Source organism: Pleurodeles waltl, chromosome 2_2 (assembly GCF_031143425.1).
Source record: "Pleurodeles waltl isolate 20211129_DDA chromosome 2_2, aPleWal1.hap1.20221129, whole genome shotgun sequence".
NCBI classification, from domain to species: domain Eukaryota; kingdom Metazoa; phylum Chordata; class Amphibia; order Caudata; family Salamandridae; genus Pleurodeles; species Pleurodeles waltl.
The window spans coordinates 1,099,812,656-1,099,819,280 of NC_090439.1; positions in this window are offsets into that span (position 1 = coordinate 1,099,812,656).

Sequence of the window (6,625 nt, forward strand, 5' to 3'; positions counted from 1 at the left end):
TTTAAATCACTTCCCATTGTTTTAGAACAATCCACAATATAGCCCTCATCTTTCTTCAAAGGAAATTTAAGCGCTACACACCTCTGAGAGAGCTGCACTTTTCACAGTAATTTTCATTGTAGCCCTAAATTTCATAAAGTCAAAATGGGCTGCGGGCATTTATAGTCAGGGACGCTCAACTCTGGAACAGTCTTCCACCTTCTCTAAGAGCATTTCAAAATCTGCTCCAGTTTAAGAAAACACGAAAAAATAGCTTTTCCCAGAATTATTTGCTCAGATGCTTTACAGGTTTTTTTTCTAGGAGGATTGCTCCAGGATACATTTTAGGTCGCAGCTGTACTTTATAAATATGTATTCATTCATTCAGTCATTCATTCATTCATCCAAGTGATGTTGGGTGACACAGTAAAGACCGTATTAATTGGATATAAATTTGATGCAGTAAAGAAAATGATGCTGAATGGAATTTTTAAATTGCACAGAAGCTGCTAAAAGTGTCCCTGAGCTAGTTTCCTAGTCATGCAGTTAAGACTTTGTGGAAACCCATGTTTTTAAGTTCTTTTTAAATATCTGCTCCAAGCTCATCAGCTAAAGGTCCAGGGGAAGTTTATTCCACTTGGAGGGGCCAAGAAAAGAGAAAGAGCGCCCCCCAACCCTAACATGGAGAATTCTAGGGACCCCGTCTAAGGCTTTATTAAAGTACAGGAGGTTCTTGTCATGGCAGTAGACATGGATTCTGGAGGACAGATTTCTTGGGCCAACAGATGCACCTGCAATAAGAAGGCATATATGTTCTGTATTTGTCCTGGAATATGCGGAAAATTATGAGCAAACAGGTTCAGTAATTACAAACCCTTCAATTATTCCTCACTCTGGGCCAAAAACATGAAATTGTTCGGTAATGATCAGGTTATACTGAATTGAAATAGTAAATGTGGGCTAACAATTTACCACCTCAGCATTATAGTGTAACTTATTATCAGGCCCAAAGTGTGTTTAATATTAATACAAATCCTTACAGCGGGTTTACTTGGAGTGTTCCCTATAGTGGTATTTTCTGTAACAAACCATGGCTGCTGTGAAAAGACCTGTGTGTCACTTTTGGCAGAGAAGTTAGAGGATTCTGAGACGTGATCGGAAGTTGCGTAACTATCTCCTCACATACTACCCGTAGTAACTGCAAACCCTATGAGAATTGCACATGGTAAACGAGCTCTTTTCTGCAGTCATTCATAAGACAAAACAATGGAAGTTTCTTATATAGACCTCTTTTGAGAATAGATATTGGCAAATTGAATAGGTCATGAGTCTGGACCTTATTGACCATGTCAAAGCTTTTTGACGATGCTGTTCTGCATCAGCAAAAAACATTTCTTGCTGATGGTATGCAACATGGCAAAAAGAGGAAAAAAGAAGGTGTGATGAAGCCGTTGCTAGTGGCCAAGTCATTTTGTGAGCGCGTACATGTATGATGACACATGTGCACCGAGCGTGACATGAGCGCCATTTTGGAAAGTTGAAAAACAATATATGAAAACAAAGTAGCCAGAAAGTACATTTTTCCGCAGTTTGTTGCCTGGCTCTAAAAAAAAACATCATTAAAAATAGACAGCAAATACAAGCTCCATTGTGGTTCTTGGGACAGGGAAACAGAGAAGCAGTTTGGGGAGGCAAAATAAAACTAGTGTGGGAAAGAGGGGAAAGCAGCATTCAGGATAGGAGCAACACAGAGGGTGGGAGGAGCAGCACACGAGGTCCAACACAGGGTGAGTGGAAAAGTACCCAAAGGACAGGGCAACTCGGAGTTCTGGGATGGGGTGGGGCACACGTGCAAGAGAAGAGCAACAGAGAGCATGTGGGAGAGAGATGCACATGAGAAAGACAGCTGGAAACCACATGCACTCTCATGGAGTGCATAACTAATAGAAAAAAAGGTTTCCTAAAAATGAGCAGTCAGCAAGCTAGCCAGAGAGATTGTAAAGAGTCAAAGCTCCGGGAGAGGGATAAATACAAACACAAGCTGAGAAAAGGAAAACAATGTAATAAGAAGTAAGCAAATGAGTGACAATAAATCCAACCAATGTAAACAATGAGTGGGCCATAAGCCTCTCCTGGTTGTTTGAATGCCCACAAAGTTGGGCTGGACTTAAAAAAAGTCACGTCACCTATCCAGTTTCAGAGTTCTTGTGATGAAGAATTATATGATCAGTGTATGGGTAAGTAAAATCATGAATCACATGTATGAAGTCTACATGACATTACACTTGTTATAAAAAATGACGCAAAGTTGTGTTTGTGCCTGCAACAAAAATACCTTAATTGAGCAGCTGCATTTCATGATTTTCACAATGTAATGCACTCCAGCCTTCCTAGACTAAGCGCCTGAGTTTGATATTGGTAGAGGGGTTACTCGGTCACAACGGTGACGCATATCCTGTCCGCCAAAATCTAAATCCTACTGGACATAATAGTAAACCATCCGTCAATATTTTAGGGCCTGATTATAAGTTGAGCATTATTTATCGCCCCAGATAAATAATGATACCACCGGGTACGTTATTTTTCGGGGTGCAAAAAATTACATCTATTATGTGTTTAGGGGGGGTAACATGCAGATTTTGGTGATTAACGCATGACCTGCTAAATACTGTATGTTTTCTACCTTTCAATTTCAGCAGGTTTTAAATTTGAAAGAATATTGGGTTATTTAACACATCTAATTGTTATTGTCTGTAAGTAAATCCCCATTTTTATGTATAACATTTGGGGTATATATCCGCAGTTTTGCGCGAGTAAAGGCAGAGGGGTGATCCAGAAATGAAATTAAGTTTCTTGAGTCTGCTCTCACGAATAGGAGGATGTTGCGTTGTTCCAGAGGGGATGGAATAACTAAATTTTTGGGATCCCCTGCATCAGGCACTTTCAAGGTGTCAGACTGTACAAGAGTGACCTATTTTGCCAATGGGAAGCTAATCATAAACCTATAAACAAAAAACACAATGGTGCACCAAGGACTCAATGATCGGCAGATAAACAATAATCAGCAATTCAATGACTGGAAACACTGAATGTCATAATGTGTAGAGAATAAAGAGAGCCTTTCCTCAACTATTAATAGGCAATGCCCCAAGCCACCGATTAAAGTGTAAACGCACCCATTATCCACTTCACCTCTGCATATGTGGGGCCGATCACCAATTACTGATGCGTCAGCTCCTCACTCCCTGCAGGAAAGTTATAACAGCTGAAAATTGGCCAGAACATGATCCTTGGCACCCATTGTTCTATGGCAAGCCTCCTGACTTGTTTTTTCCTTTAAAGGTTCCGCCTAGCGTGGGAAAACACAATTCTCTGCGCCCAGCGCTGCATCTCTAACAATCACGAATAATAGGCATTCTAGAATGTACTTTGTTTGCTGACGTTGATTGGGGGTTTGAGATCTATTGTGACATCATTCGCCGATGGCCTCTTTAAACATGTGAAGAATACACCAGTGTGATTAGTTAAAAGAAAGAACATCTGTCTGTCTGGCTGTCTTTCATGACTCCTGATAGGTTCTTCCTACAAACTGTTGCTCAGGTGCCCTCTTCTCATGGAAAATGCTAACAGTGGAATTATTCCAATATATATCGCATAAATCCATCTTTCGTATTTCTTTACACCTTCACGACATGTTTACTGTCTAACATGTTGCCCACACGATGATCATGCTAAACCTCTGTCTGTTTTTGCCAGTGTTGCACAGGAGGAGCATTTATTTTCTTTTTAAAGCGAGAAGGCTGTCTCGATCGCTTGTCTTCAGTGCTGCTACTTTTCATCAGGTCTGAGACTTTACAGCTTTTTCATGGTGGGTTCATTTTCAGAAAGGGAGCCACAAGCTTCTCGCTGAAGTGCCCACTTGGGTAAAAAGCAGATGGCATCAAGTGGCTGCTGCTGAGTAGAGCATTGGGGGAGGGTAGAACAGAGACAGAATGACCCTGCTCTGGCCTTGTGGCTCCAGGCATCGGACCAGACTGTCTGAATACTCCTACTCTGGCATTCCAGCTCCTAGTTTTGGACCAGACACTGCCTGACTTGACAATGCTGATGGCTTCTCCTTTGCTAGAAGATCAAGCAGTGGTCTAGGTGGGATACCAACACCAAAAAGAGGATCACCACAGTAAAGCTGCTCAAACCAGTCTATCCATGGACCAGCTACCCATAGTCAAGAAAACACCATACACTGTGCAAACAAGAACCTTTTAAAGTTCATGAGGTGGGAATACTGGGAGCTTTGTTGAAAAAGTAAAGTGGGTTGGAAGGAGTCTTATGGAAAACTGAAATAGTGTACCAGTAGGACATTATGAAAACTTTACAATTGTGTTTGCTGTGTGTATATTGCATGTTAACATGAGCTAAATGACCAACGAGTAATTGGCAGTCAATTTATACTGCTGGGATCATGAAATCAAATATTGCAAAGTTGACATGAGAATTAAGAAAAAATGAGAACTGATAGGGCGGACTTTTTGGGAAATTGTTAAATGGGGAACTGTAAAGAGAAATACACAAATGTATTTTTCATTTTGTACAATATAATTGTGACTTCTGCCATGGAAGAGGGTACATTCACAAGAGTTTTTATAAATTGGCTTGACTTGACTCTTCCAGAGCCAGTGCTTAATTTGTAAATAAAAAGGTGCCGGTGCCCAAAGCCCTCCACGGCTGCTGGAATTAAATGTGTGAACACGGAATACTGAGGCACCGTAATCCTGAAGCCATCTCGGGCCTCTTCAATCCATATAAAGCCACTGCCTGCCCCTTCAGCTCACTCTTGCAGCTTTCTTCCTTCTCCCTTTATGACGCCTTTTCGTTTTTCCCTTCCTCCGTCTTTCCCATATGTGTCTTTTGCTCGCAGCAAATGCTTGAGGCAGAAGAATAAGCCCCGGCCCTAACAAATAAGTGCCGGTGCTCAGCACCGGAAACAACGAGCACAAATTAAGCACTGTCCAGAGAAAATCGTGCTACTGTGGGTCCGGCTGCCTGTTAGAGGCTGAAGCTGACACTGGAAAATAGTAACATAACAATAAGCACTAGGAAAGCGAATAGGTCCCGACAGTGGGCGAGCTATTAGCTCTGGCAATTGGGTAGGGTTGGCTTATAGTGGGGGTGGATAACAGGATGATTGGCTGCTTCATAGCCCTTTTTAGGTCAAGATTGCAAACACTGCACTTGGTGGGAAGCATGAGAAGAACCAGGAAAGAGAAGAAACTGGGAGGGTGTGGGAATAAGTTCAAAACTAAAACACAGGGAAGATTAGATAGTGGAAAAGAAACATTGATGGAAAGGAGTGGGGAAGAAACAGGGGGTTAAAAAAAAAACAGCTATAATGAGGCTAGCATTGACTGAGTCATAGGTCAGAAATAGCAGTTATAATTATATAGCACTTAGGCCCGTATTTATACTCCGTTTGCGCCGAATTAGCGTCGTTTTTTTCGACGCAAATTCGGCGCAAAACTAACGCCATATTTATACTTTGGCGTTAGACGCGTCTAGCGCCAAAGTATGGGCAAATAGCGTCATTTTTTTGCGTGAACGCCTTCCTTGCGTTAATGAGATGCAAGGAAGGCGTTCCCGCCTAAAAAAATGACGGCGACGCAAATGCGTCGTATTTATACTCCCGGGCAAAAATCACGCCCGGGAGTGGGCGGGGCAAAAAAACCCGCATTTGCGCCACTTTTTAACTCCTGGGTCAGGGTAGGCGTTAAGGGGGCTGTGGGCTCAAAATGAGCCCACAGGTGCCCTCCCATGCCCCCAGGGACCCCCCCTGCCACCCTTGCCCACCCCAGGAGGACATCCAAGGATGGAGGGACCCATCCCAGGGACATTCAGGTAAGTTCAGGTAAGTATAATTTTTTATTTTTTTAAATTTCTTTTGGTGGCATAGGGGGGCCTTATTTGTGCCCCCCTACATGCCACTATGCCCAATGACCATGCCCAGGGGACATAAGTCCCCTGGGCATGGCCATTGGGCAAGGGGGCATGACTCCTGTCTTTACTAAGACAGGAGTCATTTAAATGGCGTCTGGGCGTCGAAAAAATGGCGCAAATCGGGTTGAGGCGATTTTTTTGCCTCAACCTGACTTGCCCCATTTTAAGACGCCCTAACGCCATTTTCCCCCTACGCCGGCGCTGCCTGGTGTACGTGGTTTTTTTCCACGCACACCAGGCAGCGCCGGTCTGCTAGCGCCGGCTAACGCCATTCCATAAATACGGCGCCCGCATGGCGCTTCAGAATGGCGTTAGACGGCGCTAAATTTTTTGACGCTAAACTGCGTTAGCGCAGTTTAGCGTCAAAAAGTATAAATATGGGCCTTACTACCCCTGACGAGGCACTGAAACGCTTTACGGCGAGTAGTACATCTCTCCTGTTAGTTTGTGATAGATTATATGTTACCAGCTACGTGTGATCATTAGTGGGAACTATGCGTACATTAAGTATCCAGCCCCTTCTGACTCCACAAGATCGAGCAGCCTGGTGGATGGTTATATCTGTCTCCCCCGACAATCCCCAGTCTCCCCATCCTGGACAGAGTGTGTGCACAGCATTGCACAAAACAAATGAGACCCTATAACCACCTCAGCC